Below are 26,095 nucleotides of genomic sequence, written 5' to 3'. Positions count from 1 at the left end.
TCTGATTTCATACCTATGCAAGGTTTGTTTGTTTTTTTAACATAATTAAATAGAAATTAATGTGCCTGATGGGTAGTTTTAGAGGGAAAGGGTGAAATATCAGGACTGTAAGAGAAGCTGATCTCTAATAGTATTAAATCCAGCATGTGCTGGTTTCTCAAGTGAGTTATATGCACTAATAACCAATAGGTGTTAAAGGACAAGGGCAATGTTCAGAGGCAGCTATGCCATTTTCTATTTGAGCACAGAGGCCTTTCACATAGCAAGCACTGCTCCATATTTGTGCTTTGATGTAGCAATTAACACATCAGAAAATATGAAATGGCAGCCTAAACAACAGGAAGAATCTCAGAAGAGAGCAGACTTAAAGGCCTAGAAAGAAATCTTCCTTCAAAAACAGGGAAAGTGAGCTCAGGGAACTCAGGAGATTTCTCAATGTTACACAGCTAGTTACCTGGCACAGCTTGAACTTGAAACTAGCTCATTGGGCATCCAGCCCAGGGCTCTCTCCTGTGTATCACAACCAACCAAATAGAAGCCAGAACTACAATTGGCTGTAAGAAAATCCACTACAGTGCCTTAAACAAGTAAGAGATTTGGTTTTGGATGGAACCAGATCAAGAGTAGGTGCCTGAAGTTGGTGTGTGTGCTGAGCAATGCAGTCAGGGATCCAGATTCTTCTCACTCTGCTTTGCCATTCCCAGCATGACACCTGAAACACAAAGTTCAATTCTTCCCTTTGTCACTTGTTACTACTGGACTTTGGAGAAGTCAACTTTGCCTTTCTGTGTCTCAGTGTTCACATTTTTGAGTAATAATTTCATGATATTTAAATGAGTTTATTTATTAAAATGATTAGAAGTATATAGCTTAACGTAAGGGCTAAAATATGTTAGCTCTTATTGTTACTACTGTTGTGAGATAGCTGCAGTACCATGAGGCATCATACATGTTTCCCAAATAGAAAAAAGTGGGAAAAGTCCCTTTATTGCCAAACTTTGTATTTTTATTCAGAAAATTAGCACCTTCATATAAAACTCCAACTTACACCTCCTTGGCGAGAACTGAGACACATGCCCACTCCTTCCTAAAAACAGTGCAGGCCACATGTTTTAGACAACACACATTGCCATCCTAAACAAAACAATGGGTGTGTCAGTAAGTAAGAAGAGGATGAGTGGATGTCAAGTGAAAACTCTCCAGTGATGGCAGGATCATTGTTAATTCCACTGGCTTTCAGACTTCCTAACTATAATTTGAGATGAGATCTTTGCCCTACCTAACTCAAGAGTGGTTATGAAAATTAAATAACCCATGTATCATAGCACACTTTGTCAGCTTCAGAGTGATCTGTAAATATTTCACTATTTAGCCACTTCAGGTAGTAAGAATACAGCTCTTGATCCCCAGAATGCTGAATGATATAGATGTGAAATGAAAATGTTCCAGAAAAAGGGATAGGAGTGGATTTAACTCATTGCACAGAGTGAAAAAAAGGACGTTGTCCCAGGGTGCCAAATTCCACTTGAACTCTCTCTCCTCCTAGCAGGTGTATTGTTGTGGCCTACCAAAAGGAAAATATTGTGTTCAGGGGGTCAGGGTGTACCAGCCAACACTGCAAGTAGTACTATGAAAGACTATCTTTATCTCCTCTTAAAAGACCCATTAAGTAAGAAGGGCTTACTCTACATCTCTTAAAGGCATAGGAAATGGCCTTACCCTAATTGAAAAGAGTGAGCAAAGATTATCATACCCTGACATAATGAAAATGATTGGTGACTAATGCTTTATAAGATGTATAGCTATGTTAACTCCATGGAAACTTTACGTGCGCATGTTTACACTACTTTTGAACATACACTATTGTGTTTTTCTATATCTTTCCATATCTATTGTGTCTAATGTGCTTGTATGTATATATGCATAGGAATGTATAATCCTATAGTTAACTTATTTTCAGACATTATAAAGATCAATTCTTAATATTTAAGTATCACAACTCTGCTGATCAGCAATAAACTGTTGCTTCCCTAGAATGTAGTGACTTACCTGTTACTAGAGGTATTCAAGCAGTATCTGAACATCCACTTGATGAAACTATGGTAGAAGAAATTCAGGCTGGAAAAGGATGAGGGGTGAGGGAGTACTGCATTAAGTGACCCTTAAAGAGGATTTTAATTTTTTTGAGTTTTGAATGCGTAAGTGTATGAAATACCATCTCTCTTTATTATATATAGATTAATCTTCAGTTTTCTCCTCTCAACTAGATATAGATGTAGATATGGATTTATATTTTATTATATGTAATAGAACACTTTACATATTTAACATCTTGTTTTGCATTATTTTTCTGAGTTTATTGGTAAAACTTAATCTCACCTTTTCTGAACAAAAACTGACAATAGGCATCAATTTAATCTAATGCAATTATTTCACCAGCGAAGGCCAAGTTTGAAGAATAGAGACATACTTAATGTCATTCAGCTAGACAATGCCAGTTTTTTGTTTATCTTTCAAAAATATTCTAAAATGAAAATTCTTTATGAGAACTTGATTCGAAATCTAAAGGATTGCCTCTGAAAGAGACCTCAGATAAATAAGTCAAGTGAGTAAATTCACAGAGAGATTATAGCAGGAAGAAATTTTTATAAGTGATAGATCTTTCAACATAAGGAATGGGTTATCTTGGAAAGTTGGATGTTCCCCTTCACTGTAGACATTCAATCTGAAAGTAGACTTAGTAGAAAGACATTGCAAAAATGGCTCTGGAATAGCAAAAAAAATATTATTTAAGATAATGCTAGCTACTGTCATAGATAAACTCTGAAATCACAGTATCTTAACACACAGCCACTTATTTCTCACTCATATACAGTCCATTCAGAGGCAGGGGTTAAAGAACTCTGCTTCATGCAGTCACTTAGGAACCAAGAGCGATGGAGCTCAACCACCTTCAACATGTGGATTCCATGATCACCTGGGCATCAGTATCTCAGCAAGAGAAGATAAGAGGATTACATAAGATGTCTTCTATAGACCATACCTGGAGGTGAAACACATAACTTCTTCTTCTATTACATTGGCCGGAACTCAGTCACATGGCCACATTCAGCTTTATGAGATGCTCAAAAATGTAATCTGGATTTTTGCGCCAAGGAGGAAATGAAAAGATTTTTGATCAACTTCTCATTAACTTTTACTATAGTGAATGTGGTCTAGATGACTTTTAAGGTCTCTTCACCTCTTTTCAGTATTTTTCACAACATATATTTCCATGTCATTTTGTGTTATGTTTTTTTCTTAATTTTCCACTTCACCAATTCTCTTTAATTGTTCTAACTGGTAATTAAGTTCATCCATGTTGCTCTTAATGTTAATTTCTGTATTTTGAAGTTGAGAATTTCCATTTGGTTATTTTATATTTTCAATTTTCTGCTGAAATTCATAGCACTTTTTATTCCCTTAAATGCATTAAACATTGCTTTTTAAAATGTTTCAGTCTTATAACTCTGATCTGAATGCACCATAAGCTTCTGTGTGCGTGTATGTATGCATGTGTATAGTTTCTATCAATTTTCAGTGCTGTCTCTTACCTCTTCTTATGCCATGTTATTTTTTACTGAATGTTGATCATTATATGTAGAATATTGTGGATAGAATTTAAACTTAGAATAATATATTTGCCTTTAGAAATATGTATATAGGCTTTGGGCACATTTATTAGTGTTAGTAGTTATCCTGGATCAATCCAGTTTGAGATTAAGCTAGGCTTCGTACTCTTAGAGGGAAAATGCATCTCTGGTTCGCCCTTATTCCGAATATGAACTTTAACTTCTCAACTTGAAATAAAAGTGTTTATTAGAATGACACCTCATAGCTTGGGGAGACCAAACTCTGTATTTTGCACTCTTAGTTCTAGGAATCTGTTGAAGTTCTATGTACAGTTTCTCAGCTTCTTAGATGCTTGTTTAAGAACTAGCTACAATTTCCCCAGGTTTTGTTATTTTCCTGAATTTTAGACCTATAATTCTTCAATGATTTTGTAGCCTCCTACTGCCTTCAAAACATGTTTGTTAATTTTGGCTTAGCTTTTCTAGTTTTAATGCTAACAGGATGGTTATAAATTACTTAACCAATCTTATGTAGCTAGGTAGCTAGCTATAACCTGTGTTCTAACTCAGTTTTTCCCTTTGACAATATATGTTTATAATCTTTCCATATCAATATGTATGCATCTGTTTTATTATTTTTAATGATTCATTACATTGTATAAGTACATGTTGCTTTATTTAGCCTTTTCCCTGTTGATGAACATGTAGGTTGTTCATAATTATTTATAGCAAACATTATTATTCATGCATGTGAATATCTTTAAGATAAATTCTAGAAATGCAGTCATTATATATTACCAAATTGTTTTCTAAAAAATTGAACCAGCCTTGGCTGGTGTGGATCAGTGGATTGAGCACCAGCCTGTGAAACAAAGAGTCACTGGTTCGATTGCCAGTCAGGGCACATGCCTGGGTTGCCAGCCAGGTTCCCAGTTGGGGTGGGAGAGAGGCAAATCACACATTCATGTTTCTCTCCCTCTCTTTTTCTCTCCCTTCCCCTCTCTCTAACTATAAATAAGTAAAATATCATTTTAAAAGTTTTTTTTTTATTTGAACCAATTTACATTTCCACAAACAGTATATGAGAATGAATGTTTTCCTACAAGCTTACCACCACTAGATTCTATCAAACTTAAAAAAATTTGTAATTGACTGTTAATTTGGCTTCTAGATTCCATTCTCTTTCCCCTCCAGCCCAATTTCCACATTATGAACACATACATTTATAAATCATAAAATCTGATCATGTCACTTCCTTGTCTAAAACCTTTTTGCCTTCCTGCAAAGGACAATTACATTTGTACAGTCTAATACTTCTCTGCCCTCTGCTACCTTCTATTCCCATCTTCTGTACAACTCTTACCTATACCCTACGAACCATATTCAAGTGTTCCTAAATATGCTACACATTTCCACACCTTGACACCTTTGTATATTCTTCTTCTCTTTGGAATGCTCTTTCATTTTCTACCTATATGGGAAAAGAGAAACTCCAATATTCTGCTCATAGGTTAGATCTTAATTCTTCTGAGAAACTTTCTCCTGAAAACTTTATCTCTCCCACCTTACCCAACCCCAGCACACATAAGATGCTTAGTCAAGTGTATCCTCCTTTACATCACTGTTATTCCTTACAAACACCTACCTCTCTTTAGCATTGGAATATTGCATTTTATGTTTGTAAGTCTGTCTCCCCCACCATTAAATTATACGTTTGTTCAGCAAGGGAGCTATGTCTTATTCATATTTTTCACTCCTATACCCAGTAGGATACCTGATGCAGAGATAGTACTCAAAAAGAATTTTTCAAAGATTAAATTCAGTACATGCTATCTCTGCAAAATGCTCCCATTATAAATGTGTTCAAAGCAAACTCCAAGTCCTCAGCATTGGGAATTATATGAGCAAAGATCTGTCTGGCCTATATTTAGCATTCAAATCTCAGTCTGAGCATGGTAAAACTCAAGGGGAAAACAACAGTGTTTTGAGTTATTAGACAGAATTTATACTTTGGGCAAGTTTTTCCTCCAGTACCTAAAGCCATTTGTATTCTTGACTATACAGCATCAGTGAAAATTAAGTTGCTAGGAATTTAGACCCTTAAGCTTGTCATTAAAATTATACATTTTGGTAGTACAGATTCTATAGCTCACATCAAAACAGTCACATGTTTTGAATCTAGTTGACCTCTGGTATGGGACCTGAGTTGTGTTTATTTTTTTACAGTTTCCCTCAAAAGACACACCTGTTTTTTAGACAGATATTTTGGCAGGTGGGGTTCTTACCCTATTGGTAGAAAATGTAGGAGCAGAAAAGCACGAGTGATTTATTTGTTTAAGGAAAATAAATCTGTATGCTTACCAAGGAATATTTTATCACCCCAAGGAGATAATATTTTCAGCCTCTTTCAATGCTGTGGTGCACAGGACCCAGGAGACTGTAATGACACCAGCTATGATTGCAATCTGTGACTCATCTCCTCCCTTAAGGCGCTCTGATTTGCTATACCCCAGTGGCTTGTCCATTTGGTACCTAGACTGATTGGGATTCTGTTCCCGACTAGATGTTCCCATCTAAAGAGCCAAGACAATATTCATCTTCTCAGATGTCTAGAGACATGATAATGCCTGTGGTAAATACAGTTTCAGTATTAGTCATTTGAATTCAATGCAGCTCTCAGAATAAAAGGAGCCTGCAATGGCAGCAATTTTAAGAATCTTAAAAAGCCTTGTACTTTCTCTACAACATCCCCACCAAGTGGTCATCCCACCTTTACTGAAGCACCTCCCATGATGAGCAGTCTACCAGCTTTCTCCATGTAATTTAGGAATCTCATCCCTTACATACTAGTTGAGAAGAAACTTTTTTCTTGGTTGTTTCCACATACGGGCCCAAGGAGGAACCTGATTTTCCTTGGGGGTTCTGTCCTGGTTTTGTTCCTTCTTTTATATGAGCATCCTTCAAATACTGGAAGAGTTTTCTCTTAGATGTTCTGAATTATTTGTTCTTCTGCCTGAAATGTCCATACTCTTTCAAATTATCCTCAAAGAGTGTGGTTTGAGTTTTCATCATATTGATCACTTACTACCCTAAAGGCGTCCAAGTTTTCTGCATTATCCTAGCTGTTGTCCGGGGCTCAGTAGATGCATTACTTGACAGATGTGCAAGAACCAGAAAACTGGAGAAGAGATGAACAGATTCTTTCAGTCTTTCTCCCTGAAATAGCCTTTAGTAACAGATCCTCTCTTCATGCCCAGAAATTTCAGAAACTCCTTTATTTACCTGTTCAGAGGGATGACCTTTCCCTCTACCTTATTAAGATCCTGCAAAGTGCTTTAAAATTTCTTTTGTTTGGAGTCTTTCTGTATTGGTTACTATGAACCTTTGCATATCACAAAGGAATTGGGTGAATACAAAATTAAAAATCTTCAACAAGCATTGGTAAAGAAAGACTGGTGTTTTGGTATCAGTTGGATCAGATTTTGATATTGATTCTGCTTCCTGCTTATTGTGTGTCCTTAGAAAAAAAGCATGTTGTCTCTCTGAGCCACAGGTTTATTCCTTATCTACAAAGTGAAGGTTATCCCAATTATCATGATAACTTATTATAAATTAGTGGTAATATACATAGAACTTAACACAATCCCTGGAAAATAGCAGATGATTAATAAATGGTAGGTTTAATTATTTAAAAATATTCTTTACCTTGTAACTCAGTTCCAATTCTGTATCTCTTACAAGGAGTAACATCTTGGAAAAGTCTTATATCTAAAATTGCATAACAATTAGAACTATCTTTCAAGGTGTTTTGTTTAATTAAGATAACATACTTAAAAAGTTCTCAAAATTCATTCAATATGATAGATGTTGTAGAAGTAAAAATTCAATTCATGTTCCCACCATTATGTCTGGTACCCAGGAATGATCATTTTCTGTAATACCCTATTTATTACCCAGCTCAAAATGTTAGTGACCTTCTCTCTTCCCTATCAGTCCACATACAGGGCCAGGATACAGTGCTATTTCAGGCTGACAGTGTCCTATGAAGGTAAGACTGGGCAGAATTGTGAAAAATACCCTCTTCAATACCCTCAAGACATAGTCAGTTCAATGGAAGAGACAAGATGTCAATAACTAATTGCACTAGGATGGAGCTGTGTGTTGGGGATAGTGGAATAAGAGCAGACATAGTCAACTCGTGGGCAAGGGAAGCATAGGGAAGGTGCAAATGATCAAGTAAAACATAACACTGAGTCTTCAAAAAATGAATAAGGCTTGGCTAAATGGATCAGATGAGGAAAGACATTCTTCAAAAAAGAAGAGAACTTTTGTAAAGGCATGGAGTTTCAGGAAACACATTCTGCACTCTTAGAAGAGCAAATATTTTCCTCAGACTAAATTGTAGAACATATGGCAACAGAAGATTGTGGGCCAGACATGAAGGGAGTCATATTCTAGTTTAGGAAATTTAGGTTTTATCCTATACACAGCAAGTTGCTGTTGAAGGCCTCCAGTCAAGAGTAAATTTATCTGATTAGAATTTTAGAGGTATTTTGACACTGACTTTGTGGAGGATGGATTGAAGCAGGGGCAAAATTAATCATCAAGGACCTCAATTAAGACCATGTTACTTTACCTCCTACCCGCTCCTAATCTGTAATATCACTGACTCATTCATGCAGAAATTCAGAGTGTCAGCCATTTGGAAGTAAAATTCCAAAAGGGATTGAAATGCCTGAAGAGATAATTGTTGCATTTTATTTCTTTTTCTTACTGCTACTTTGGCAGGCCCTTAAGATAAATAGAATCCATACACCAGAAATCAGTAAGTAGCAGCCTTGCTCAATTCTCCTCCCCACCCCTTGCCCAGAAAGTGTGCTCTTTTCACTGTAAAAAATGCTGGACATTCTTGGCAATTAGCCTTGACTTCATCATTAAAAACACCCCTCCAGATTATGTGCTGTCTCCTTCAACCCAACTTCTGTGTGTGTTTGCATGGAAGTCCTCCCTGCCCTGTTTCCCTGAAATAAAATGTAAGAGTGTGAGAGTTGTTTCCATGGCCATGAACTTCCAAAGCCAAGAATAGTTTGTTCCAGGACATTTCTGGGAAAGATGGTGTATGAATACGTGCAAGCCATGGTTGAGTTACAGTCTTTGTAAGCATCAAGCATTGCAATTTGACATGTGTGGCAAGCCTTGAACAAGGCCCAGTGTCTGTATATTTGAAATGTATGGTGTGGATGCTGCATTGTGTCAGAAGCTTTCTCATGCCAGGAACATGGTTTGTAGTTCAGCAAAACCATCTCTACTAATCTTCCCTGGAACAGAAAGTTATGCATGTACTCAGATTATATGGAAGATAAATTCATTCAGCAGACCGGTTGGTGCCTTCCATGTACTGTAAATATGAAGGTCAATAAAACCAATCTATTATCCAGTAACTACACTGTAACACTAATAATGGATACCCTGTATTGAGTGCTTATCATATCCAGTCAATATAGAAAATCCTTTCCATTTGTTATCTCTTTAGTCTTCATAAAAGTTTAATCAAAACTCTTATGAAAGATTATTACCTTAATTTTACAGAAGGAAGCTGAGATTTAGAAAAGTTAAATAACTTGCCCAAGTTCATAGAACTACTAAGTGTCACAGCTGGAAATCTACACAGGTCCTGATAATTCAAATGTCTGTGCAATTTTCATTGGATTTCCTCTTAAAATGCAGAGGGTGAAGTGTGTAAACAGAGAAAGTAACAATTCTGAGTGATAAATGACAATCCTGAAATGCCAAGAGAACACAAAGGAAGGGGCCTGGGATATCAGAGAAGGCTTTGTTGAGGCAAAGGTATTTGGGCAGGATTCTATCTGATAAATAAGTCCCTCATAAGAGAAAGGGGAGTAGTATTTTGAGAAAGGGTGTGGAGAAGACTGAAGGTGTGGAGGAGCAATGCCTTCTACATTGTGGATGTTCCATTGGATGTTATCATGAGAAATTGTGAGAAGTGTTGGATGCCAAGAATGTGTGCTGTTTGAAAGAGAATTCAGATAAGATCAGAAGGGAGCTGATTTTGAATAATTCTGTAGAGATGATAATAAATTTAGATTTTATACTGCAGCCAACATTTCTTCCATAGCTTGGTTGCAAAACTATCTGGTAGGCCTTTTAGCAATATAAATATCAGGCCACAGCTCAAGACATTCTAATTTATTTGTACAGTAACTAGCAAATTTCAGTGTTTATCAGAATCACCAGGAGTACTAATAAAAAAATACAGAGACCTTTACCTCTGAATTTTGCCAAGTTTCTCTTATAATGCCCATGCATTTCACAACTACTTGTCTAGGACAAGAACTAGGGATCTCTGTGTTTATAAGTTCTCCAGGTGATTTATATATGTTATCAGATTGGGATATTTACAAACATAGACAGCAAAAAATCAATAGAAACCTTGCTATTATTGCTTAAGTAGTTGATAGTAATATTTTTAATGGTAAGTCTTTAAAATACTAAAATCATATTATGGTTAAAAATAATATTAACTTCTGGTATCAGAGAAAGACTCCCAGAAAATCAATGTATCCTAGCAGATTCCATCTTTTTATCTGTAAAATAAAAATAAGAAGAAGAATAGGGCCACATCCCAGACAGCTACAAAATAGTTTGCACTTTTGAATTTTATATAGATGGAATCAAATAATATGTGCTCATCTTTTTAACCTGGCTTCTTTCTCACTCTGATTATTTTAATATTGATTTCTATTCTTACATGTATTAACTATTATTTTTTGTTTGTGAGTGGTATTTTATAGATTTGTACCATGGTTTATTTGTCCATTCATGTGTTGATGGACATTTGGATTATTTCTAGTTCAGAGGCTATCTTTAATAAAGTTGCTATGAACATTCACGTAAAAAGAAAATTATCCTATGTGTGTATTTATGTGTGTTTGCATGAATGTGTATATATGTATGAATATAAAACAGTAGTTGCTCAGAGACTCCTTATCCTTCTAATACTATATACCTAGTTCAGGTAGTAGCCTCTTCTATTTTAGAATTCTCCAAGTCCCATCATGAGAATGACTCTGAATATTATTTCATTACATCTACCTAAACAGTTTTAGGGTGAAAAAGAATGAAGAAGCCAGTACCCTTTCTGTAAATTTAGGAAGACTGACTTTGAATCTCTGTAGTTTTTCCCTTTTCCTCAGCCTCAGCTTCAAAACCATACTAACTTAGCTTATTAATTTTTCAAGATCAAATCCACATTCCTTATCAGTCAAGATCTTCTGTAGGTAGGCTTAGCCTGGCTCATCCTCTACCACTCATCCCCCAAGAACCCAATTACTAACTCCTGCAGCCTTGCTCTCGCTTCACTAAGTGTTGCATAGACTCTCCTTACCAATTGGTCTGCCAAAGGAGCACTCTGCTTGACCTCCCAATGTCACCTTCTGTGTAGACCCTTCCTGACTCCTCAGTGTTTAGGTACTTGCTCTTTTCCACTCCTCTGCTGTAGTGCTGATTGTGCTGCACTGGGATGGACTGCGTGGGTGTGTTTGTACAGCAGTCCCTCTCTATATCGCGGTTCACTTACTGTGGCCTCGCTGTATCGCGGGATTTTAAAAAATATATTTAATTATTGACCACAGATTTTTTTGCTATATCGCGGGATTTTGTGGTACTGTATACGCATGTTAAAGTTACATAGGTTTAAGAGTGTAGAATATGTTTAAGAACATAAGTAGTGTTTATAAAAGTGTGAAAAAGGTTAATAAGGGACTGGGAATCATTTATAAGTGTGTGGGAGGGGTTTATAAAGCCTTAAAATATATATAAATACTAAAATAAATGTAAGGTTCCTACTTCATGGATTTTCACCTATCACGGGGGTATCTAGAATGTAATACCTGCAATAAGTGAGGGAATACCGTATATATATTTTCCTCCTTGCCTTTCTCTTTGTATTCCCAGAGCCTTACACAAGATCTAGCAACAGTAAGTACCCAAATGCAAACACACTATAAAGTTTCCAGCTAGTTTCTAGAACCTCAACTCCCTAACAAAGATGTTTTAATCATGCTTAACTTTCTGAAGGAGTTTGAGATTTGGTGAACTAATCAATGAATGCCATCTAAGCTGATCTCAGCTTCCTGATTAAAAATTGGTCCTTATAGCTTTCCCTTCTCTAGAAGATGCTTCACTTTCACTGGGAGGCCTTTGATATTTCAAGGGGGCCTTCCAGTCTAGAGAGAGACCAGTTTATATTTTCAGTAAGTCATTACATTCTCAAGATTCAGCCATTCATGTCAGCTTTGAAAAAGCATATACATTGGCATGAAAAATATTTTCAAAGTTTTGTCGTCTAATTAAAAGATCACTGAAGTCTGCATACACAGACAATTTCAGCAAAGAAAATCTTAGACAATCAGTCCATAGATATTCGACTACTATGAACTACATAGCTTTCTAAGCAGTAGAGCAACAGAGACAGTCCACATCTTTGAGAAGCTTCCATTTTGGTGGAGAAAAGAAATATATTGAAAAATACTATAATATTAGATTCTGAGAAGTTCTATGATAGAAACAATGTTTGGCAATGGTGCTGGAGGAATTGTTTAACTAGACAAAGGAAAGGAAGGCTTGTCTGAGATGATATTCAAGAGCTTTATAATGAGGAGTCAGCTACGCAAACTGGAGGAAAGCATTTCAAGTGCAAGATATGCTATCAAAGTTTCTGGAATAGGAAAGAGCTCAGAATGCTATTGAAACAGAAAAGCCACTAAGGCAGGAACATAGTGAATGAGAAGATGAGTGAAGGAAGATGAGATAAAAGATATAGACAGGACCAGACACGTAGAACTGTGTAAATCACCATAGTCTGGATTTCATTCCGGTTGCAATATTAGAGGGTTTTAAGAAACTGGTGTGATCCACTTTATGTTTTTAAATGTTCTCTCCCTCGTACTGCTATAATGGAAGATAGTCCATGGGTGGGATTGCCATGGTCCAGCTGAGGCATGGTGGTGACTCAGACTAGAATTCTGGCAGTGGAGGTAGTACTGATAGTTAATAAATAGGTCTGTGAATAAGAGCAATCAGGAGTGACTTTTAACTACTTTTGTCTGAGCTATTAAATGGATCATGGAGCAATTTACTCAAATGAGGAAGACTTCAGTGGATCTGTTTTACGTGTTTGGGAGCATGAAGAATCTGCTTCAGTCAGGCTGTTTGAGATGCCTGTTTGACATCCAAGAAGAGATATTTCATAAGCAGGTAGTAATCAGTGCATGACTGGAATTTAGGTTCATGTATAAAGATGAGATAATGAGAGAATGATAAAATAGATTAAAAAACATTGTCTAGAACAGAGCCCAACGCCTGCCAACATGTAGAATTCTGGAAGAAAGGTAGGCTCTAGCAAAGGAAAATAAGCAGTGTCTGTGAGGAAGACAAAAAACACAAGAGTGTGGTGTTTTCGGAGTCAACAGAAATTGTTTCAAAAATGGAAATGGGCAACCATAGTGTAAAATGCTGCTGCAAAATAGAGTAAGATAGAGAACTGACTACTGAATTATGTAAGATCTAGATCTCTGCTAATTCTCAGTGCCATAAATAAATATCGTATGATTCAAAACTGTGATAAGAGCAATGGTACAAAAGAACAGGAAGCTATGAGAAGGATTAATGAAGCAAATTGATATTGGAATAGGGTCAAAAAAGATTACAGGAAATACTACATACGGTAAGATATAAAGCATGGCTAGGATTCTCCAGGTGAGAGAGAAAGAATATACTCCAAGTAAAAGAAACAACATGAATGAAAGCTGTAGATGGGAAAGAGACTGGCATATATGAAAAACTAAAAGCCCTGTATGGCTAAGATATTTGTAACCAGGAGCAAAGAAGAAAGAGTTGAAGTTGACAAGACAGACAGGGACCAGATCCTGTTTGTTTCACTAAGGAATGTGTTTGCCTTTCAATCTAAGTGCACATGGTGATGTTTAAGCACAGAAGACACATGGTCTGATGCATATTATTTTGAGTATTATTTCAAAGATTACACAGGGGAACAGTTTTAAGCATAATTCCTGTTGAGTTTGATTTTTCAGCTGTTTTAGACTAAACTAGGCATGCTGATTTCAAAACTGCAGTTAATTTTCTACTATCATGTCAAGTTTTTTCTCCACAGCTTATCTTAATGCAACCACTCTAGGCTGGATTCTAGGCTGGATCACACCTGGATACAGGGAAGCATTAGTGCTCTTCTAGTGGCTGGGAGCAGACCTCCCTCGAGTGGGGAGGGATGGGGGATGACCTTGGAGAGCAGCGACAAGCTCATACTTGTTTAGGCTGTTCAGTTACACATGAGACAGTGTGGTGAGAGGTTGTGTGCCGCTCTATATAGTGAATCGTATTCCCAAGTGTAGTCCGAGTTCTTGTATACAAGGAGTTAGCAGAATTTATTTTTTTATTTACATACATACTTAATTCCTTTCCTTCAGATCATGTCTGCCTCTGCTATTTCTTGCCATAAGTGCCTAAACAACCCTGATTCATTTTGTTATATCTGTGGCAGTTTCACCATTCCCAAAGGACAAATGTCAGCACATTTGTCAGGCAAGCCTATTTTAAATGTTTTCAAGTAAAACTTGGTGCTCAAGCTAAGTCTTGGGCCCCTCACAAGGTATGCAAGCAGTGTGTCAAGAGTATATGGATGTGGATGAAGGGAACACGTGATAAATTGTCATTTGGTGTAACTATGGTTTGGCGAGAGCCCAGAGATCATTCAAGTGACTGTTACTTTTGTATAGTGAAAACGTCAGGATATAATAAGAAAAATTAATGTAAAATAGAGTATCCTAGTCTACCATCAGCTATGTGCCCAGTGCCTCATTCAGCTGAAATCCCAGTGCCAGTTTTCATTGAACCACCCTCTTTCAAAAAACAGGAGTATGGCAAAGAACTAAGTGACAGCAACGATGAAGATTTTGAAATTGAAGATGACTCAGTTTGTAAGGAATTTGATCATCATGGGTTGGATGATTTGGCACAAGATTTGGGACTATCCAAAAAGGTTTCAGAACTCTTAGCATCAAGACTACATGAGAAAAACTTGCTTGAAAAAGGAGCAAAGGCATCCTACTTTCGATCAAGAGAAAGTGCATTTCTGCAGTACTTTCAAAGTGATGGTGGCCTTGTGTATTGCCATAACATACATGGTTTAATGGAGGAATTGAGAATTCCAATCTATAACGCAACTGAATGTGACTATTCATCAGTAGCTCAAAGCAGAGATTGAAGTGTGTCCTCCTCCACAATGGCAATTTATTTGGTGCAGTCCCAATTGGCTATTTAGTTTGTTTTTGTGAAGATTATAAAGACATAAAGAGAGTCATTGATCTGCTGCAATATCACAAGCACAGTTGGGTCATCTGTGTTGACCTTCAAATGGTCTGATTCCTTCTTGGTCAGCAACATGGATATACCAAGTATCCCTGTTTTCTGTGTATGTGGGACAGCAGAGGTCATGAGAAACATTGGGTGGAGCCAGATTGGCCTCCAAGATCTGACCTCAAACCTGATGATCCAGACATTCTCCATGAGCCACTTGTTGACAGAAAGAACATTATAGTCCCACCTCTGCACATAAAACTGGGTCTCATGAAGCCATTTTTTCAAGCTTTGCCAACTAAAGGAGATTTTTTCAAGTATCTCTACTTTGGCATTTCCTAACCTGTCATTTGAAAAGATAAAATACCTTAATATGTATGTTTGGTAGCAGAACTTTACTACTTGTACACAATTTGACTTACAGTAACAATATATATCCTTTATATGAATAAAATAACTCTAAATAAATAGTATATTGAGGTAATTTTTTCTTTATTTTCCTTTGTATGTACATTTTGTATGATTTTTTGGACAAAGGGAGAGTATCCTGTACCTTAAAAAGTTGACGTGTTAGAGAAAAACTGGATCATTTTTTGATTCAGATGCCAAATGTTAGTCAAAAACAAGTGTCAGATCTAACTCAATAAAATTTTTGTTCCCCAGTGTTGTTATTGTTACTCTGTGGAAAACGGATTTTGAGAAGGCAAGAATAAGAATGGAAGTTGGGAACCATTTAGGAACTATAGCAGTAGTCTGAAAAAGAAATTATATTCTCCTAGACTACGGGGCAAGTAGAGATGTAGAAAAGGCGAAAGAATGATATATATTTGGAAGTTGGAATGCAAATAATAATCCTAAGCTTACATAGTTCTGATGAAGAATAAAGGTAATTTTTATGAAAGACAATCATAAGATCTGGTACAGAATGATCATTCAATGAATTACAAGTGTTCCTTTCTTGAGAGAGACTCTGGGTCCCTTGGAGTGGATGAAGAAACTACTCAGACACTATCTGAGGAAGAAAGGGAGGGGGTTTTCTCTAGTGGAAAATCGCCCCGTTTCTTTATTAGCCATGGTTTTTATCCACTTTCCACACGTGGAAGTACATAAGGAAAATACGCTGCCCTTCCCCAAGTAGTAAGGAGTGAAAGGGAAATGCAGGTCAATAAGGGTTGAAACATCTAGGTATTTTACACAAGGCCGAAAGCACTGCCTCTTACTTAATCATTGTGTTCTTCACATTTTACTGACAAGGATTTGAGGCTTTTCAGAGAAAAACAGAGCAGGTTCCCTTTTCCTTAAAAGCCACTTTGGATTTCTATTCTATCTTTAAAATCCCCCGGAGGGTGGGATTCAGAGCAGGCCTGGGAGACAACCTGCCGGCTAAGGGCCCAGCGGGGGGCAGCTCCGCACAGCCGTCAGAGCCTCTTAAACCAAGCCTGTCTGCTTCCCACATCTCCCCATGTCTGTCTATCCCCCACACTTTCTCAATTTCTGTATCCCAGCTATGTTCTGAACATAATACTGAGCCCCTCGGGTTGGAAGGAAAGTTTGTGGAGAATAAGGGAGTATACAAATGGCCAAAAAAAAAAAAAAAATCAAGATGGCTAAGAGAATAGGCTTCGAAGTCATGCAATTTTTAATACTGAGTCCTGAATTTAAAACTTACTACCTGTGCACTTAGAACAGAGCCTTGTTCATAAAAGATTTGGGGTGGTGAACTTACAATACAGTGTACAGATGATGCGTTGTAGAATTGTGTGCTAGGAACCTGTGTAATTTTGTTAACCAGTGTCACCCTAATTAATTTAATAAAAAGGAAAAAATAATAATTTTGAGTGGCATTGTGATTACATAACCTTATACAAGTTATATAATCTCCCTAAAGCTTAGCATCCTCCTTATTAAACTGGAAATAATATTAATACTACCTTATAGAACTGTATTAAGAAATAAATTAGATGATACATGTAATACCTATATTTAAATGAGGTCTTATATGAAAAATATCTAACACATATTAAGTGCTAAATAAATTAGCAGCAGTTGGTACTATTTTTATTACAACTACTACTGGCACCAATACTAGTATTGGTTGGTAGTTAGAGGAAAGGGATGTCACTATCAAAGTATGTAGAGTCAGATTATGAATGGTTTTACATCCGATGGTGGAAATAAAAGTTATTGTTGTGGGACTTTCTTTTCTAATATTGGTGTTTACTGCTATAAATTTTCTTATTAGTACTGCTTTAGCTGCATTCCATAAATTTCTAATGTTATGTTCATTTTTTATTTAGTTCAAAATTATTTCAATGTCCAGTTTGTTGTATTTTTTGTGACCCATGGGATATTTAGACATGTATTATATAGTTTCCAAATATTTGGGGATTTTCCAGAATTAATTCTTACTAATTTCAAATTTAATTTCATTGTGTTCATGGAATACATGTGTTACTACTTGAATACTCTTAAATTTTTGAGCCTTGTAATATGGTTTAGAGTATGGTCAATGCTAGAAAATGTTCCAGGTACACTTGGAAATACGTTTTTTCTACCATTGTTAGGTAGTGTCAATTACATCAAGTTGGTTAATAGTTGGTTGATCTACTAGATTCTCACTGATTTTCTTTCCATCTTTTCTATAAACTACGGAAAGCAGAGTGTTGATATAGTAACTATAATTGTAGATTTGTTTACTTCACCTTGCAGTTCTATTAGTATTTGTTCTTCAAGCATTCCAAACTCTTAAGTGTATAAAGATTTAGAATTCTTATATCCCTTTGGTAAAATGACATTTTTCTTATTACAAAAAGTCTCATTATCTCTCTGATAATCTACTTTTTCTGATATTAATATATAGTATGTTTTCAGTACAGCATCCTTCTGATTATTAGCACAGCATTTTCTTTTCTATCCTTTAAATTGTAACCTATCTGTGTTTCTAAATACAAACTTGGTTTCTTGTAAGCAATATATAGTTGGGTCTTCCTTTTCATTCAGTTATAAACTCTGCCACTTATTTGACATTTTGTTATTTAATGTTATCAAAGATATGGTTAGGTTTAAATATAGTAACTTGCTTTTGTTTTCTATCCATTTCTATCTAATCTGTTCTTATTATATAGTTGGGTACTAGATGGTTTGTGTTTCTATAAATATTTTTAAATTTATTTTGGAATGCAGTTAAATTAAGCTAATTTTCTTTTTTAACTTTACCTAACAAGCAGGACCAGAGGAGGCTTAAATCTAGTGCTAAATTTATCTCACCACCAAAGCAAAATCTGTCCAAATACTTTACTTGCTACTCTACCAATTATGAGAAATGTTTACCCTAGCTGGTGGGAACAAGAACTCTTTCCAACCCTGTGTGAGCTCTGATGACTGTTTCCTGTAATCTTTTTAGGTAGTACTTCTCTTGCCCTTAGGTAGTCTCCTCACATGTATGTTCTGATCAGTACTCAGATAAAGACTGGAGGACCCTCTGTAAATATCTGGAGCTCTCTGAGCAGCTTCCTTTTTTCTAATACTTAGTGAACAATCTGATCAGCTCGAGGTGTCCTTGATGATCTGCTTCAGCTCCCCTTCTCATGCTGTGGCCTCAAAACTCCCTCCAGACAGTCATTTGGGACTATTGTAGGGAAAACCTCATTTATAGTCCCTCCATCTATCTGGAAACTATTCTTTACATATTATGTTTAGGGTTTGTTTGTTTGTTTGTTTGTTTTCCATTTATTTTAGACAAATGGTTATATCTGGTTCCAATTAGTTCACCTCGGCCAGAATCCAGAGATTTGAACTTGATAGTCTTGAATGCTAGGTGAGGAGTTTATACCCTATCATTTAATGGAGGCAATAGGCAACAGTGGAAGGTCTTTCAGCTGGGGAATATAAAATATATATTTTAAGACATTAACCCTGTTAATTATAGGGAAGAGAGTTTGAGAGGGAGAAAGGCTGAGGACATAGTGGTAATAAATGGCAGATTATAAGTAAATATTTTTTTAGTTGGTGGATGGAGGGATAAAACAAAATTAAACAAGTGAACAGTTACTAAAGCATCCTGATAAGTTGAGTGAGAAAATCAGAAACCAGAAGCTACCTGTGTAAACCTAGGGAATAAAAACTCACAATTGTTAGCTTTTACTTTAAGTGGGGTAGAAAGAATTTTGTTAAGTTCCTTTATTGATTGCCTTGCCTTTGCATGAAAGAGTATGAGAGGAGGAAAAATAAATACATAAAAGAAAATTAATAAGACAGAAATAGGCCTCAGGCTAAGATTTGTTAAATTCACAGTGGGTAGTTGTTCCTTTTCATGGAGACTTTTTTTTTATTATTATTTTAAAGTATAAATGGCAATTGTACAGTGTTATCACCTCCTTTCCTTCCTCCCATCCTGAAATGTAAAGATAAAAAAGCCAGAATTCTGATGTTTTCCAAATTCTGTCCATTTCTCTTCACATGTAACCCCACTCTTATCCTTCTACACATATGATACTTAACGCGATTGTTGATAGAGAAAAAAACAAAAAAACAAAAAAAAAAAAACTTCCCTGTTAATGTTCTCTTATTCAAGTCTTACCACTGCTCCTATAGACCTTAAAATTGAACTGGACAGAAACGAAACAAAACTACATTTCTGAACAGGCCTGCAGGACCCCCAAGGAATGAAAAGCTGATCTATTATTTATGCTTTCTACTTACATTATTTGGGTTTTCAAGATAACCCCAAACACAATGGCCTCTGGGCACTCAGACACAGGAAAAGTCGGTGATTTATTGACAAATAATGTTAACACAGATCGAGTGGAACAAATATGGTGATAGGAGAGTAATAGCCAAACTGCTTATCATTAGGAACATTGTATTGGGAAAACAGGAACAAAATCAAGTTGTTTTCATCACATACACACAGGGCTAGCACCAGCTTAAACCACAGAGCCAAGGAGATGGTATAATTTGAGGAGCAAGAGACTAAGAGTCCAAGGGCCTTTGAATATCACAGTTAGGATTACATGTAATCTAAATCACAGCAGTCATTTGCAGATCTCTTTCAAACCTGTCCCCTCTTTGGGCCTATCCTACAAGATGGGTAGGATAATTTTTCTAGTGACATAGAAATGGATATGAAAAGAAAATTTTAGAGCTGTTAAGAAACTTGTTCGACATCTCATCTATCTTGTACTTTCGTACCCAGTATCTTCTCTTTGTGGTACAAGGCCTCATACAGACTACCAAAAAAAAAAAAAAAAAAAAAAAAAAAAAAAAAAAAAAAAAATCCCTGTGGTCCTTCTCCTAGGGCCACATAGATTCCATCTGCGATGTCTTATACTCCACTTTAAACCCTTCTGTTCTATTCTGGAGACTCCAGCTTATTCCCAGTTACTGCCTACTTGGATTGACCCTTCAGCAGAACCCACTATGTGAGCCAATGGACGTATGAATTCTTTAGGTCTTAGTAATCATTCTACAATGTACATGTATATTAAATCATCACATTTTACATTTGAAACATATGCAATTATATGTTAATTATTCCTTGATAATTAAAGTTTTTTTAAAAGGTTCTATTTTGCTCTTAAACTTTACTAAGAATGCCCAAAAAGATTTTATCTGGATTATATCCAGCAATATTTGCCATCTAAATCAAAATAAAAAATTAAAACTGAGACACCGTAAAAATATTAGTCATTTAAAATAATAATAAACCCGATCAATGTTAACACAAGATACTTTATCAAAAGTAACGGTATTTTCCAAAAATGAAAGAAAAGTGAATTGATTTACTTTCTTTTTTTTCAAATCTGTTTATTGTGGCTGAAAAAAAGACGGCTGCATTATCCCATCTCATACTTCATTGAGTCTCTTGCAAAAAGTACACTTTACATAGCCTCTAGAAAGTTCCTCTTTATGCCTATGAGACAATGAAAGTCAAATAGGTGAGCAGTGTCCTAGGTTGTTATTAAGTAAATAATAAATTTGACTTCATGGATTTCTTAAAATGGTCTTGGTGAATTATAGGGATCCCTGGACTATACTTTGAGAACCACTGCCCTAAAACAAGGTTGGGAGTGAAGGTTCTTAAGAAGAAAGAATACCAAAGAAAAGAGCTGAACTGGTAGTTAGGGGACAGATGATACAGAACATGGATAGCCCCACTGAGGTTTTGGCACTTTAGTTTGAAGGCCAGTGTTTCTCAAAATGATGGTCAAGGAACCATTATTCTGATTGTTATCAGTAGGAATATGTTTGGCAAGATGTTTCATGAGCAAAAAGTTTGGGAAATGGTGTACACTGGGTCCTCTTGTAAGAGTCACAATTCACATAGCACGTTCGAGGCTTGTAGGAGTCCTGCCATAAAAAACAGAAGTTAAAAAATTAAATGTGGAACCTGGTGTTTCCCAGGTTACGTGAACAAGGAAAATCCCACTTATTACACAGCTCTTGACTTCTTCCAGAAGAGTATTTATTTTGCTAGATGCTCAGTCAGTTCTGTGGGATCATCAGTCAGTTTTGGGGACCACCACAGGGAAAAGAAGTCTCATGTCAGGGAGTGTTCACAGTAATACACCTTATGTTTTTATGTGGAGATCAAGTTTAAGACTAGAAAGACTGGAGGCAGGAGAATCACTTAGAAGGCTGTTACATGTCAAAATTGATGATGATTGAACAAAGGTTAGGGGAACAATAAAAAGAATAGAAGTTGGTTTTAAGAGACAATCAAGTGGTTTAAATTAGCAATCTCCAACAGGGGTGATCTGACCTGTTGCAGTACCAGAAAAAAAATATGAGAATTTCTATGTGTTCCTTTTATCTGTTTCCTTCTTAATTGCTATTTTTGTGTTTGTTTATGATTTGTCTAATTCATTAGAAGAGCGGCAATATTAGCAACAATTAAAAAAAACATATGTCACGAGTACTGGCCCATTAGAACAGGGACCAGCCTGAAGACTAGAGCCTGGTAATCCTGATGGTCTAGGCATTAACACTTTAATTGCTGCATCATGTGAAGTCCAGGGGCTCCAGGGGAGGAGCGGGTATAGCCATGTTGGTGAGAAGAAGGACACCAGGCATCTTGAAGCACTGAACTAAACAACTGATAGAGTCATACCAGCGCACACAACTGAATATTCTCCAGATAGGAACGTCTTGTTAAATATGCATGTGAATATATATTAAGTTTTCTGGAATGCATGATTTTTTAAGAAATGAAGTGTTTTTTAAGAATGCAGTTCTCATTTTGTGCAAAGGGTGCTGGTGAGGCCAACATACGATATTCCTAGCGTGGTCCGGTCAGTGCAGCAGACACAGGACTGCCACCTCTCTCCTCCCGGACACTGTATTTCTATCAGTGCAACTGAGACCCATTCAGTCGATTCAGAAAGTCTCAGAAACAACACTCAGGGACTGACACTTCCTACCCAGTTTCAGTATTAGTTTGCCTCTAACACAGCAAGACGGGTGAAAGTAGTAAAGGAGGTTCTGAGCATACACTTTGTCTTTGATCCCTGCATAGAAACACGTCCATGAAATGTTGCTACATGCTGGCTTAGAAGAAGCACCCACTGACATGTAGAAACCACAGCCTGGCTTTGCAGGAGCAAGGAATTCCCCTGGGTTTGATACAGCAAATGACGAACACTGCTTTGGACTGCTGCCCAAGCTTTTTGTGTCTCTTCAGAGGCGGGCCAGACTCTATTAGAATGATTATGAAGTTGAGTGATGCACTGAGTGAATGGAAAAGGACAGATGGTCTTCAGGCGCATTAGGACTCCTCCATCGCTGGGGGCCTGAGCAGTGCAACTACCCCACCTGCTGCATCCCACAGCTCGGTCACAGGCAGCACCAGGACACAGCAAACTCCTGCTTTTTATTAAGGAGGCCAGCAATTTAACCAGGCTGCCAGCAGTCAGGATCCTTCTGAAGTTAGACGGCCAGATGGGTCAGCATCTTAACACCTTTTGGCAGTGACATGACTACAGGGGAATGTGACTTATTTAAAATGAAGGAGGAGGAGAGAAGGAAGAGAAGCAGCAATTGCAGCACTGAGACCAAAGAAATCTATTCGAATTTTGTAAGTTCCAGTATGTGTTACGCTCTGACAATGTGTGCCTCAAAGCATGTTTTGAATTCATTAGACTCCTGTTCTTTTCGAGCTGGAAATTATAATCATCTGGCCCAACCTGCCCACTCCATGGATGAGGAAACCAAGGGCCAATGAGGTGCATGACTGAGGTCGTGCAGAAAGTTACAGCAGGGCCAACCCTGAGGCCGGATTCCCTGTGTACCTACTCAGTACTCAGTGCTCTTCTGTTCCCAGAAAATATGGGAGAGAGAAGCCTGAAGTAATTACTTTGACCTTTGGTTTATTGAGAGTTAAAATTTTTAAGTGCTTTCCTCAGAAAAGAATGTGGTACTCCAAGTCAGGAAATGTCTGGCCAAAATTCTGAAGTAGTAAACAGGGGAGTCTCTTAGTCTCTTGCTTGTCAGTTTGTACATTTGTAAAGTAGGGCGAATCCCCACTTCTCATGCCTCTCAAGACCTTGCAGTATTCCATGGAGGCTGGAGAGAAGAAACCTTTCTTTGCTTGTCACCTCCCACACCTCTTCTGTGGAATAAGCCTCTTGAGCCCAAAGGACAACCTGAAAACTTGGGATGTCAATCATTTCAGAAGCCTCACTCATTACCTTCTATCCTGAATATTTAGCCTTTTGGATATTTTTTTAATCTTCCAAAAAAATGCTTTTACACACACACTCTCTCTCTTCCTCTCTCACTCCCTCTTCCTCTCACACTCTCTCTCTTTCTCTCTCTCTCTCTCAAAATAAATTATTCTGCCATGAGACAATTTCTCATTTGATGATTATTGGGTCCCCATTTAATTAAAGTGCTTCACCTGCCTCTTTATAGGCTCTGTCCTTTTACCTGCTTAACCTCTTGTACGTAGTGATAACAAACATATTGCAGAGCGTTGTGTCTCACAAAGTGCTTTTTTATCTGTTCTGTTGTATGGCCTTGGTAGACAGACAATTTGGGTTCAGATCTCAAGTCCAGACTTAAATATTATAACTCTCAAGTGCTGCTGTGGCTCAGCGGATTGAATGTTGGCCTGCAAGCCAAGTGTCGCTGGTTCAATTCCCAGTCAGGGCACATGAGTAGGTTGCACATCAGGTCCCCAGTTGGGGGCGCAAGTGAGAGGCAACCACACAGTGATGTTTCTCCCTCTCTTTCTCCTTTCCCACTCTAAAAATAAATAAACAAACAAACAAATAAAAAACCTTACAGGAAGCTGTCTTAAGAAACATTGTTTAAAATATATATATATATATATATATATATATATATATATATATATATATAATTACTCTCTATAAGCCTCAGACTCCTTTGTTAAAACACAGAAAAAATATAAACTATAGACCCCATAAAGTGGTTGTTAGAATTAAATATGAAAATTATAGTAATGACTGACATTTACTGAAAATGTATTCTATGCTAAGCATCATAAGAAATAAGGGGCACGGAGTTATCTCTTTAAATGTGAATGTATATAAAATTACTTAGCAGAAGTACGCAGCCTAGTACCTGGCATAGAGTATGGAGTGCAGTGGACAAATTTTAGCTGCTAATATTATTACTATTGGTACTACCATAATAGCACTGGCACTGTTACTTGTGAAGAACCTCAGGAAGAATCTAAGAAGGTGATAATTTTCAAAGGAAAAAACTGATTTTCAGGAAAATTAAGTCACTTGCTAAGATCAGATCTTCTGCAAAAGAGCTGAGAGGAAGGCCATAATGTAGGAGAAAGGAATAGAGGAAAGAAAAGAAGGGAAAAAAAGTTACACTCCCAAGGTCACAAAATGCCAACTGGTCAGTGAGGGATAAACTTGAGAATTCCAGAGTTCCTTGGGTTTGGCTGTGGGTGGGTTCCATTGTGGAAGCTTTTTCTATAACTATGGAAGACAGCTTCCCCCAGCATCTGCTCACCAGCCCTGTTAGTAAATATGACAAGAGAAATTAATTTCATTTATGTTCTTGAATGATTATAAAGCAATCAGTGATGCTGAATTTAACTGTTTTCTTTTGGGGGCATTTCCTTTCAAACTAAGTGCACTGCTAAGGAGGTTTTTAGCCTATATTTTTCAAAGACACAATATGATATTTTTCTACACTAGACTCATATGACTGACTTTATTTTTCACACAACATTCACTAAACACAGATTGTGTTCCCAGTACTCCACCTTAAATTAGACATCAGATCTAGGTCAAGCTCTTGAAGACCTCAGAATCTTTATAGGACGGATGTGGAAGCTTACATAATACAATGGGAAGAGCTTTAATTGCTAGCTGAGGAGATGCAATTGTGGAGCAATAGTGAGCCACAGAATGAATCTAAGTGGGAACTGATAGGATTCGCTAGCAGGGATGCCTTTGGAAACATAAGGAGCTTCCAGCAGTGATCCAGGCAAGAGAGGGCAGTGCAGAAATGATGAGAATGACATTTAGGATAATAAAGCTTGCTGCTCAGTTGCATTTGGCTAGTGAGGAAAGGGAAATAGTTGAGGATGTTTGTAAGGAAAATGCCTTGTTCCTTCAGTGTATTCATTAAATAAATATTCACTAAGCATCTATGATATGTCAGACCTCATGCTGGGGGATGAGGACAGAGCAATAAATCCAAGACAAACGCTAGGATAGGTAGGGGCAAGGGCCACGGAAGCACAAAGGAAGGGTTCCTGCTTCTAAAAGGAAGTGATATCTAAGAGACAGCTTTAGGTTGAGTGGAAATGAACTAGATGAAAAGATACAAAGGAGAGCATTGCAAGCAGACAATACAACATGTATACAAAGGCCCTGGACCATGAAGCTCTGTGGGTGCTCCAGAGACTGGCTGAATCTCACTGTATACATTATAGAGTAGGATGGGAGGAGATGAAAAATGAGGATAGATGGGAGGAGATGAAAAATGAGGATATAGACGAGTATCTGAAGGAAGACAGGGGAAGCAGAATGAGAAGAATGTCCTCTATTTCCTCCACCCCACCTTCCCATGGCCTGGGAAGCCTGGGACTCTCAAAGAGATCAGAA

This window comes from Furipterus horrens, unplaced genomic scaffold, assembly GCF_987537825.1.
Source record: "Furipterus horrens unplaced genomic scaffold, mFurHor1.1.pri manual_scaffold_2, whole genome shotgun sequence".
NCBI lineage: Eukaryota > Metazoa > Chordata > Mammalia > Chiroptera > Furipteridae > Furipterus > Furipterus horrens.
This window is presented reverse-complemented; position numbering follows the sequence as displayed.